This window comes from Schistocerca nitens, chromosome 8 (genome assembly GCF_023898315.1).
Source record: "Schistocerca nitens isolate TAMUIC-IGC-003100 chromosome 8, iqSchNite1.1, whole genome shotgun sequence".
Lineage (NCBI taxonomy): Eukaryota > Metazoa > Arthropoda > Insecta > Orthoptera > Acrididae > Schistocerca > Schistocerca nitens.
The window spans coordinates 563604818-563616943 of record NC_064621.1 but is presented as its reverse complement, the minus strand read 5'-3'; the positions used below and the strand labels follow the sequence as shown (position 1 = coordinate 563616943).

General features: G+C 41.6%; 1 pseudogene; it reads left to right on the top strand.

The window, feature by feature from the left end:
• The first annotated feature begins 11626 nt into the window (after positions 1 to 11626).
• On the top strand, positions 11627 to 11744 carry LOC126199811 (5S ribosomal RNA; annotated as a pseudogene).
• The last annotated feature ends 382 nt before the right edge of the window (positions 11745 to 12126 follow it).

Below are 12126 nucleotides of genomic sequence, written 5' to 3'. Positions count from 1 at the left end.
ATTACCCAAATTATACGCTCTGCGTGAGTCTGACAAATGTTCGCAAAGTGGCGTCTGTTGTGATGTGTTATTAACTGAAATATTTTTCATCTCTGTTACCTCTTGCTGTAAACTTGACAATTTTCTTCGCAATGTATTATTAGACGAATCGATCTCATTGATTGTCTGCTGTAAATTTTGGAATTCAGGTGTTTGGTTAAACAAAATCGGTGCAGTATCGTCTGATTTGCTGTCATTATTACTTTCATTAATATCAATACATCACATTTTTCAGTCAGTATTTTTACCTGATCATCGGTTTTAGTGTCAGAGGCATTAATCTGTTTTTGCATTTTACGTGTGGTTTCGTTCAGTTTTTTAACGTCAGCTTTGATGTCATCGGAATCCTGTGTTAGTTCTATTCGTTCGAGTCTGTCGGTCACTGTTTGAATATCTACTGTGTGTGTATCTGTTTTTGATTTAAGATCAGAAATTTCATCACGTAATTCGGTGTTCAACTGTTCGATGGTATTAATTTTGTCGGACACTGTAGCAATATTGTTGTCTACGTATGTTTTTGCCTTCGCAAACATTTTACGTTTATCTTCTTGTCTCTGTGCAGTGATTGTTTCCATGACTTGACGTTTTACTTTATTTTGATCCTGAATAAATTTACGGAAACGCGTATCACTGTTTTGTAGGTGAAGATTAAAACGCTCGTCAATCTGACTGTTCTGTTGGTCGAATTTCGCGTCTGTCTTTGCATCCATTGTGCGCGAAAGTTCTACTGTCATTAATTTAAACTCGTCGCATAATTGTGTTGCCTTCTCAGAGCATTGTTTACCGACTGCATTAATTTCGTCTCTAAGTGATTCTGTTGTAGTTGTTTGCATATCTCTTAATTCTTGCGCAACAGATCTAATTTCTTCGCTCCTTTTCCTAGCACAAGCCTCAATTTCCTCACGTAATTGTTCCTTAGTATCATGACACTGCGCGGCAACGGCTCTAATCTGTTCACTAAGCTGTCTGGAATTGTTGTCTAATTTTTCATTAAGCTGTTGTTTGCGATTTTCGTTATTTTCATTAAGTTGTTGTTTGTTCTGTTCACTAAATTGTTTGAAATTTTCACTAAATTGTTGTTTGAGATAGTTGTCCTGTCTTTCATTCTGTTGTTTGGAATTTTCATTAAGTTGTTGTTTGAAATTTTCACTAAGTTGTTTGAATTTTTCATCAAATTGTTGTAGCAATAGTGCCATAATTTGATCCGAGCCAATATTACCTACTCGATTCTCTGTACTGTTTGATGACGTACCTGCAATTGTCACGTTTTGTGTAACCATTTGGTTATTCTGTGATTCTTGAAAATGTTTGCCAATCGGATGTGCACTGTTATTCACTAAATCGGAATTAAATAAATCCGACGCATTCTGATTACACTGTTCGGTTTCATTAGACAAATCTGTCTGTTCATTACGTAAATTTTGCAAACCGGTTGTGTTGAGCTGCGCAGCGCTCATTGCAACAGAACGCCCCGCGTCATCAATTGTCGTCAAATCAACAGAGGACATAACCGAGTTCGTTTGTTCATCATTAAGACAAAAATCATCATTAGTGGTTGGAACGCACTGACTGTCAGTAAACGCAGGATTGTCATCATTACACTGCGTGTCACAAGGGCTATCGGTGAAGTTGTTTAAGTCGGTAATTTCATTCATTACACCTCGCGATGTACTATTAATAGTTTTTCGCGGCATTTTTACACAAGTCACAATTATTCACAAATGAGACAAAGACAATGCAAAATCCAACAAATACAAATACAACAAAGAGCAACGAATTGCCGATGATCTGTGAAAGAAATTGACAAAATTAGTAAAAGCGTTGCGCCAAATCCTAATTATATTTAAGTATATAAGAGCAGATATCTGACTGTTTCTTAGAAGATTCACAAAGAAATACGATCCTCGTCCGGATGTCGCCAAGTGTAACCTCCCCACAGAATTTTGAAATGACAATAATTAAATGTAAATACGCATCGTGCTAAACGTAACCTCCCAGCAGAAATAAAAGAAAAGTCTATTATAATGAAAACGAGCCAAATGTTTGGTCCCCACAGAAATTAAAGAATAATAATGACCAAAATGTAAACTCGACACAAAAATTAAGAAATCAAGATTAATCACTAAACCCACAATAATAGCGCAGCATCACTGACCTTAGGCCCTGTGCAATAATTAATCTGATAAATTGATTCTGTGAGGAAAAGCATAGGAAATATTGTTTCAATTCGAATGATTCTTTTCTTAAAAACGATTGCTTTGAAAACAAAATTATTATTGGGGCATTTCTTGAACAAATTAATTACAATTAACATACATTACATTATCAGATGTGCGCAATGCTGCTTCATTACCTTATTTAACAATATACCTCGTCCCGAACCTTGATCAGAGACCCATGTCGACGCCCGCCGACTCCACACACACAACAACGACTGAGTACAACTCGTAACTTACTACTCGCAACTGTTCCTGTCGACTCGCTACACGCAACGATAAACAACTCTCTGGTCAGAGATTCTGTCATGCCTCGCCATCGCTGGTACTGAATACACTGAATACATACGTGTTTCAAGGTGCACTTTTCTTCCTAAGTAAGAGAGATTCTTCGATGACTTTTGCACAACATACAAACCATAGTTTCAAGTGTATGAAACTCTAGAAGTTATTTAATTTATGAAAAAATGAATGAACTGTTACATTTTAAATTTGATGTTTAGAAAAAACTCAAGTTTTATAGTTAATTATCTCAATTTTTTCCACAGTTTTTTAATAGATTTGGGAAATTCTAGAGTTTCATACACCTGCAACTACTGTTTGTATGGTACGAAAATTTCAACTAAGAATCTCTCTTGAAACGTCCTGGCAGATTAAAACTATGTGCCGGACCGAGACTCGAACTTGTTACCTTTGCCTTTCGCGGGCAAGTGCTCTACCAACTCAGCACAGGTCCCGAGTTCGAGTCTCGGTCCGGCACACAGTTTTAATCTGCCAGGAAGTTTCATATCAGCGCCTACTCCACTGCCGAGTGGAAAAAATGATGAAATTTCACATGTAAAAAAAGGTATTTTGCTACGTTTTTGAACTTCCACTGCGATGAGTGTGAGTAGTCAATTCTTCCTGGTCATGGTGACAAAGTTTTATGAATTTATTTGTAAAAGTATAGACAGTAGAAATTAAAATGTCCTGTGGTGCCTCTCATGCTCCAAGTCGGCCCGTTTGACGTCCTACCCCCTTAAGTTCTCTGTCTACATCTACATCCTTACCCCCCAACCACTATACGGTGAATTATTTGAATGTGTGGTGTCTGCGCTTTCGGACATGGGAATCTCAGAGATCGAACATGGAGGAAATGGACAGGGACTGCAGGCGGATAGGTGGCGCTCGGTAGGAGTGTGGGTGGGCCGTGAGCCGTGCCGGGATAGTTCGCGCCCGGATGGAGCAGTGGTTAACGCAGCAGCCTAGTAAACAGGAGATCCCGAGTTCGAATCCTGGCCCGCTACACATTTTCACTCGACGCCGCTGATTCCGCATAGTGTCCCGATGCAGTTGACAGCAGCGATCCCCTCCCTTTCCTTTCCTTTCCCCTTCCAATTTACACGCACTCTACGGTGCATAGGGGAGGGTACTTTCTACCATTAACAATCGTTCCGTTTCGTATTCCACTCGCAAATAGAGCGAAGGAAAGGTGACTATCTATGCTCATCCGCACGAGTCCTAATTTCTATTGTCTTCGTGGTCCTAAAGCCGTCGGCACATGGACCGTGCAACCGAACGTTGAGCGTTGAACGTGGCGAGTTTCTGACGTCATGGCGTGGAATAGCACGTTCGGGAGTCTTCCCGAACGTGCACAGCAATATCTGGCATGTCAGATATTCTGAGCGTACGTCTGAGCGTTGACCAATGAGATGGCACAACGCCAACTACGTCACACGCAGAGCGTCTCCCTTCAGTACAGAGTTGTGAGGCGCCATATTGGCATTTATTTCAAGCCTATATGTATATATACCGTTCCGAGCACCAGAAAATAGAGAATCACTGCAAAACCCGTTATAAACTTTGTGATTCGTTCCAATAAAATAATGATAAACATCATATTCGTGGGAAAAGAATTATTGTAACTTGCATATAATGAGAGTAGGCTATTTGAAGGCAGCAACACACCCAAGATCCACTCAAAACGCATTATTCTTGGTACAATTTGTTATAATTAAATGTCAGTTAGTAACATATCTACGATTGAGGTTTTTAGCAAGTGGTAAGATACTAAGATTTGCAATAAAATGTGTGATGCTGGTTTAGCGTCACTGTCCTGTATAGTGTTTTCTTGTTGGGGCGTTGGTTCGCGTCCTGGCACAACCAATTTTTTTCATAATATTCGAGTTTTTATTAGGTTCTGATACTTTATTATTAGTTTAATGTAAGTATAGACTATAATATCTGATGTTATGTAAATACAAGTTCACCTTTTTTTGAGGGGTGACTGTTCGATTGGCTTGATCTACAGGACACCTTGCGCCACTGTTGTAAAGCTATTTTGCTCCTTTTTCTTTTGCGCTTCGTAATTCACGCGTTGCAAAGATTCTGCTACTGGGTAGGAACAGTGATCGAGTAAGACTGACCTTGGGGTTTTACTAAAAGGTGGGAATGATGAAATAATGTTTATCTTATGCGGAGAGGTATTCCAAATTTGTACCGCACTGTTTGTAATGGAACTATTATATGTCTCTGTCCTTACTGATTGGACGTGGTACTTTCCTTTTCGTGGACGATGGAGGAAATGCGCTTTTTAATAGAGCTAATGTGGGAATGTTACGCGCGCCCGTTGAGTAAACAGTGTGGTTTACGAACTAGAAACATCCCTCAACTGCCGCTGGAGTGCGTTGCGATCGCGTATACCACGTTGGGGCCCACGTACCGTACGCACAAGTCGCATCGTTCCTGAGCGTTCAGCAGCACTTTGAACTTGGCACGCTCAACGTTAACGTTCGACAGCACGGTCCGTGTGCCGACGGCTTAAGGCTCAATGCACGCAAGCGTTTTGTTATCGTGAGCTCGCAGCGTCACTTTCCCGCGAGTTTCAGAAGTGCATGTGAAACAATGGAGCCCCTCACACTCAGCCGGTGATGCTGCACGAGGTCACAGCGAGAAAATAGCTTGCGCAGCGCGTGGTCTAGTGGCGCCGGCACGGTATCTCAGCGTGTTCGATCAGAGAACTGGCTGGCCTCTGTAAATAATAAAAAAACTGAGTGAAAGGATCACCAAAGAACTTCAACGGTTGTCATGTGACGTCCGCTACGATTAAATACACCGAACAAAATAAAAAAAAAGTGGCTAGCGGTGCTGCCTATGAATCACGGGGGTCCGGGTTCGAATCCGGCCACGTTGGGGATTTTTTTCTTTGCCCAGGGACTGGGTGTTTGTGTTCTCCTCATCATTTCATTCTCATCATCATCATTCGTGACAGCGGGAAGATCGGACTGTGGAAACAAAATTGGACTGTGTAAAAATTGGGACTTTGTACGGGCAATGATCACCGAGCAGTTGAGCGCCCCACTGACCAAACATCATGACAACATCGAGAGAACCGAGATGACCAACCGACTTCATCACACTGACGTCGCCGATCGCCGCGAAGCAGCAGTCGCAGGTGAAAGGGGCAGTGCAGGTTCGTGCATTCGCAGCACAAGTAAGAGCTGCTGTCGGCCTGCTATTCATGCAGCCTGTTTGAACGTGAAATTTTTCGCTGAAGCGATGAAGAAATACCGTGAAATATGCGGTACCTCTCGCAACGAGTATCATGATAGGATTAAGAAGAAAGCCGAACGGTTTCAATTATGTGTAAGATTTTGTGACTGTTTTACTGCGAAACAGAATAAGGAGAGAAATGTTTCATTGTTACAATGTAACTTCTATTACTCCAAATTTTATTCAAAGGAAGTCATAATTTAAGTTTATGCCCTAGTTAATTACATTTATAATGTTTCCAGCCATCAGACCTTCTATGTAAACTACATAAATAACGAGAGTAGTCCTCTATTTCCTACAAACACCACCTAAAACGATCAAATTCACGTATGTTGCACGCCGCTGTAATTTCGTTAGGCAGTCTAACAATCTTATTTTTGGATGTTGATGCTCTTCTTTCTTTCTGTGCTCGCTGTAAAACAGGTATCGGATTTTATGACTGATGCAAGATACTGTTTGTTTCTTTTACTTTTACCTAACGTGTTACAGCAATTTCTGTGCTATCATCACCGACATATATTTATTTTATTGTCTTGCACGACGTTAATGAGTTGCACTTATGTTGGTAGATTTGTAATTACCGCGTCTTCTCTTAGCCTGTCATGAATTTTGGTTCTTATAGCATTTCCTCCTGTTATTTACGATGTGTTAAGGCGCAGTTTATGCAGTAGTTATTTACAGTTATAACATTTCCAATGGTGTATCACATACAACGTAAGTGCAAAATGCCCTCTTATTCATCGTATACTGACAACAAGTTGATGAGAACCGCGAACTGACACCAACTGCAATCGAAAATTTTAAGAGAGTTTAGTACTCTATGCCTAAAACTTCAATAGCGCTAAACAGGAAATGCTTTGCTCCCTGGCGAGATCCCTTTCATGTGAATGAACTAGTCTTCCTTTAACAATATTTAAACACTGTAACTTCAGCCGATTCAGTTTAATCAGTGGTTTATTGTATTTCAGCTACTAAATACATAATTGCACACATTTCAGTTATTGTATAAACTGAGCTGTCTTCCTGAAATTAATTGATTGAGTGTTCACTACCACTGCTGCCAACCACAGTTTCATACATTTGTCTTGCCACGGCACTTTCCCAGACTTGTCAATGAAGTTCAAAATGGTTCTGAGCATTATGGGATTTAACTTCTGAGGTCATCAGTCCCCTAGAACTTAGAACTACTTAACCCTAACTTTCCTAAGGACATCACACACATCCATGCCCGATGCAGGATTCGAACCTGAGTCCGTAGCGGTCGCGCGGTTCCAGACAGTAGTGCCTAGAACCGCTCGGTCACTCCGGTCGGCTGTCAATGAAGTAATCAGCGAAAACATTTCTTCCAATGTTCGGTAAATTTCCTCCTCCGGTTGGTGGGTTTTCATCGTCCAGATTACGTAGCATATTCTCCAGATCCCCTGACATTTTTTCAGGCGCCTTTTTTCTTTGAATTTCCGTATGCACTCTTTGTGGAGGCTTTCCACTCAGATTTAAGAAAAGTAGATTATAGTTTGACGTCCCGCTGACAGTGAAGTCATTAGAGACTACGATGGTACTGGATACTACGCATTGAAGATTGAATAGTTTGGCTCGAGCCCTCACGTACTATGGCACGAATATATATATATATATATATATATATATATATATATATATATATATATATATATATATATGTTACACTCAACTCAGTTTAATTGAGCGGCTCAGAGATCTGGCTGGTCTCAATGTTTGGCTACTTTTTCGTCATAGGGTACCAGCCCAAACTTGTCGTAAACTCACTTTTCAAGCTGAAATAATATATAACAGTGCAGGCAGGTACTGCAGTGAAATTTAAAAATATTGAGTCGCTCACGTTGTTTTATAATTTGAACAAGAAGTTTATTTCTATTTTCTCATGAATAGTCTTCAATATATTGGATAAACACATAAAATGCAGTCTGAGGGGCTTTTACGTAAGGGCGGAAGTTCGTGACTCATGCTACAACACTGCGTTATAAAATTCAAATGTCGCGATCACGGCACTCGACAGTCTGTTCACAGTTGACAAAATACGCTGGTGTCTGCTGCTCTAAACCACCATATTGCGCTCAACTTGATCGTTTTCGAACGTCGCTACATACATACTTATCCCCGATCATGGCTACCAACACAATATTACCCCCAAATAGGCGGCACGTTCGGCTCTTAGCGTCGCTCAAACTCAACTGTCCTCAAAGATGGCCGCCCTATGCACCCTCGAAACGACTGCCTAATTTAAAACAACGTTTGACAAAAAAATTACGAATATTCTAAAACTATATATATGATACATTCAAACATATGGAAATTTTCCGGGCAATAACAATCTAAAGTCCAATTTTTTTTTTTTTTTGTATCTGCCACCGTTTTTTCACAAATAATGTTCTTGTGGCGTGATTTTGCTTTTCCCGGACTTTTTATACTAAACATAAATAAACAAATAAAAATACATATTTAATAACTCCTCTACCTCTTTAAACTTTAGAATGCTGCCACTAGTTTCGTGTATTGAAATTTATTTATTTCAAATGGTTCAAATGGCTCTGAGCACTATGGGACTTAACATATGAGGTCATCATTGCCCTAGAACTTAGAACTACTTCACACTGTTTTGAGAGGCCGATTCTGTGCGTACAATGCAGATCGGTTGCAGTGCAGCCACTATCCAGGAACCTGGAAAAGATTAACATGAATCCAGTGAAATTTTTTTAAGTGCTTTATCTGAAAACTACCTTGAGCAGTTAAACAGAGAACCGACTCGTGGCGATAACATATTAGACCTTCTGGTGACAAACAGACCCGAACTACTTGAAACAGTTAACGCAGAACAGGGAATCAGCGATCATAAAGCGGTTACGGCATCGATGATTTCAGCCGTAAATAGAAATATTAAAAAAGGTAGGAAGATTTTTCTGTTTAGCAATAGTGACAAAAAGCAGATTACAGAGTACCTGATGGCTCAACACAAAAGTTTTGTCTCAAGCACAGATAGTGTTGAGGATCAGTGGACAAAGTTCAAAACCATCGTACAATATGCGTTAGATGAGTATGTGCCAAGCAAGATCGTAAGAGATGGAAAAGAGCCACCGTGGTACAACAACCGAGTTAGAAAACTGCTGCGGAAGCAAAGGGAACTTCACAGCAAACATAAACATAGCCAAAGCCTTGCAGACAAACAAAAATTACGCTAAGCGAAATGTAGTGTGAGGAGGGCTATGCGAGGGGCGTTCAATGAATTCGAAAGTAAAGTTCTATGTACTGACTTGGCAGAAAATCCTAAGAAATTTTGGTCTTATGTCAAAGCGGTAGGTGGATCAAAACAAAATGTCCAGACACTCTGTGACCAAAATGGTACTGAAACAGAGGATGACAGACTAAAGGCCGAAATACTAAATGACTTTTTCCAAAGCTGTTTCACAGAGGAAGACTGCACTGTAGTTCCTTCTCTAGAGTGTCGTACAGATGACAAAATGGTACATATCGAAACAGACGACAGAGGGATAGAGAAACAATTAAAATCGCTCAAAAGAGGAAAGGCCGCTGGACGTGATGGGATACCAGTTCGATTTTACACAGAGTACGCGAAGGAACTTGCCCCCCTTCTTGCAGCGGTGTACCGTAGGTCTCTAGAAGAGCGCAGCGTTCCAAAGGATTGGAAAAGGGCACAGGTCATCCCCGTTTTCAAGAAGGGACGTCGAACAGAAGTGCAGAACTATAGACCTATATCTCTAACGTCGATCAGTTGTAGAATTTTGGAACACGTATTACGTTCGAGTATAATGACTTTTCTGGAGACTAGAAATCTACTCTGTAGGATTCAGCATGGGTTTCGAAAAAGACGGTCGTGTGAAACCCAGCTCGCGCTATTCGTCCACGAGACTCAGAGGGCCATAGACACGGGTTCCCAGGTAGATGCCGTGTTTCTTGACTTCCGCAAGGCGTTCGATACACTTCCCCACAGTCGTTTAATGAACAAAGTAAGAGCATATGGACTATCAGACCAATTGTGTGATGGGATTGAGCAGTTCCTAGGTAACAGAACGCAGCATGTCATTCTCAATGGAGAGAAGTCTTCCGAAGTAAGAGTGATTTCAGGTGTGCCGCAGGGGAGTGTCGTAGGACCGTTGCTGTTCACAATATACGTAAATGACCTGGTGGATGACATCGGAAGTTCACTGAGGCTTTTTGCAGATGATGCTGTGGTGTATCGAGAGGTTGTAACAATGGAAAATTGTACTGAAATGCAGGAGGATCTGGAGCGAACTGACGCATGGTGCAGGGAATGGCAATTGAGTCTCAATGTAGACAAGTGTAATGTGCTGCGAATACATAGAAAGAAAGATCCCTTATCATTTAGCTACAAAATAGCAGGTCAGGAACTGGAAGCAGTTAATTCCATAAATTATCTGGGAGTACGCATTAGGAGTGATTTAAAATGGAATGATCATATAAAGTTGATCGTCGGTAAAGCAAATGCTAGACTGAGATTCATTGGAAGAATCCTAAGGAAATGCAATCCGAAAACAAAGGAAGTAGGTTACAGTACGCTTGTTCGCCCACTGCTTGAATACTGCTCAGCAGTGTGGGATCCGTACCAGATAGGGTTGATAGAAGAGATAGAGAAGATCCAACGGAGAGCAGCGCGCTTCGTTACAGGAGATGATAGATAAACTCCAGTGGAAGACTCTGCAGGAGAGACGCTCAGTAGCTCGGTACGGGCTTTTGTTAAAGTTTCGAGAACATACCTTCACCGAAGAGTCAAGCAGTATATTGCTCCCTCCTACGTATATCTCGCGAAGAGACCATGAGGATAAAATCAGAGAGATTAGAGCCCACACAGAAGCATACCGACAATCCTTCTTTCCACGAACAATACGAGACTGGAATAGAAGGGAGAACCGATAGAGGTACTCAGGGTACCCTCCGCCACACACCGTCAGGTGGCTTGCGGAGTATTGATGTAGACGTAGATGTAGATGTAGGTTAACAGTTGGCGTTACAGCTGTCTTACTGTTAACTGATGAAGCGACAGTATATTCATTCGAAAAGAAAAAGAATTTACTTTTATCTTCTCTTAAATCTGGAAGTCTCCCTTCAGCAGCCGTGAACCAATCGTTGGGTGCGTCCAAAACTTCGTCCTGCGTTCCGTAATGTACTCACGCGCTGTCTACGTGCTTACTAGTTGGCTTACGTCTACTGCTGCTGCGTTGTTACCGCTGCGATGCCATCGAGTGTGCACTGGAACGACTTCCGGCGCCGCGCTCTCCCAGCAATCACGCGCGGCTGTTGACTCGCTCGTGGGCATCGAGCCTTAAGCCGCTTTTACACGATCGACTTCCTTGTCTCAGTCGATTGCTCGAGACAAGTGAGTCTACAGCAGCACCTCTGCACTTTCATTTCTGAAATGTGTCTCGTATGTCTTTGGCGGTCATTTTCGTTTACACTTCAGCGTCGAACATGTGTGTGTGTTGTGAGAGCTGTGTGCTGCGCGGCTTGGGATATGAACGGTGAAAGCGAAGTTATCAGGAACTATCCTTTTTACGAAAAAGGAAAATACAGTTACAAAATGTAGCAACAAGCAGTGATAGTATTGCTTATGAATTCTCGATTGCTAAGATTTCCTAAAATTTAGGATTACAGTTGGTTCTAATTAGTGGTTCCCGCCAGTCCGGTACTGTCAGTATAGCGTGTAAAACAGGACGTATTGCAGTTATTTTGTATGTGACATAGCATTGGAGACCGTGTAATTGTTATTGACCAGTGCATAATGTATAAATAGGGAGTAGTAAAATTTACGATGGTTTTAGTAACCATGTGCCAACGGCCTTGCCGCAGTGGTAACACCGGTTCCCGTCAGATCACCGAAGTTAAGCGCTGTCGATCTGGACTAGCACTTGGATGGGTGACCATCCGGTCTGCCGAGCGCTGTTGGCATCAGCCCTTGTGAGGCAAACCGAGGAGCTATTAGATTGAGAAGTAGCGGCTCCGGTCCCGGAAACTGACATACGGCCGGGAGAGCGGTGTGCTGACCACATGCCTCTCCATATCCGCATCCAGTGACGCCTGCGGGCTGAGGATGACACGGCGGCCGGTCGGTACTTTTGGGCCTTCATGGTCTGTTCGGGAGGAGTTTAGTTTAGTTTTTTAGTAACCATGTACCATTGTCCTTCTTTTAGTGTTCTAGTGTTAATGACCAAAGCAAAATTCATAGTGGAAGTTACTGTCAAATGTTTCATTGCAAATTCCTTACACTCCAGAGAGCTGAAACAATTTTGAACGTGTCATCCAAACATGTCATAATATAAACATTCGTTTG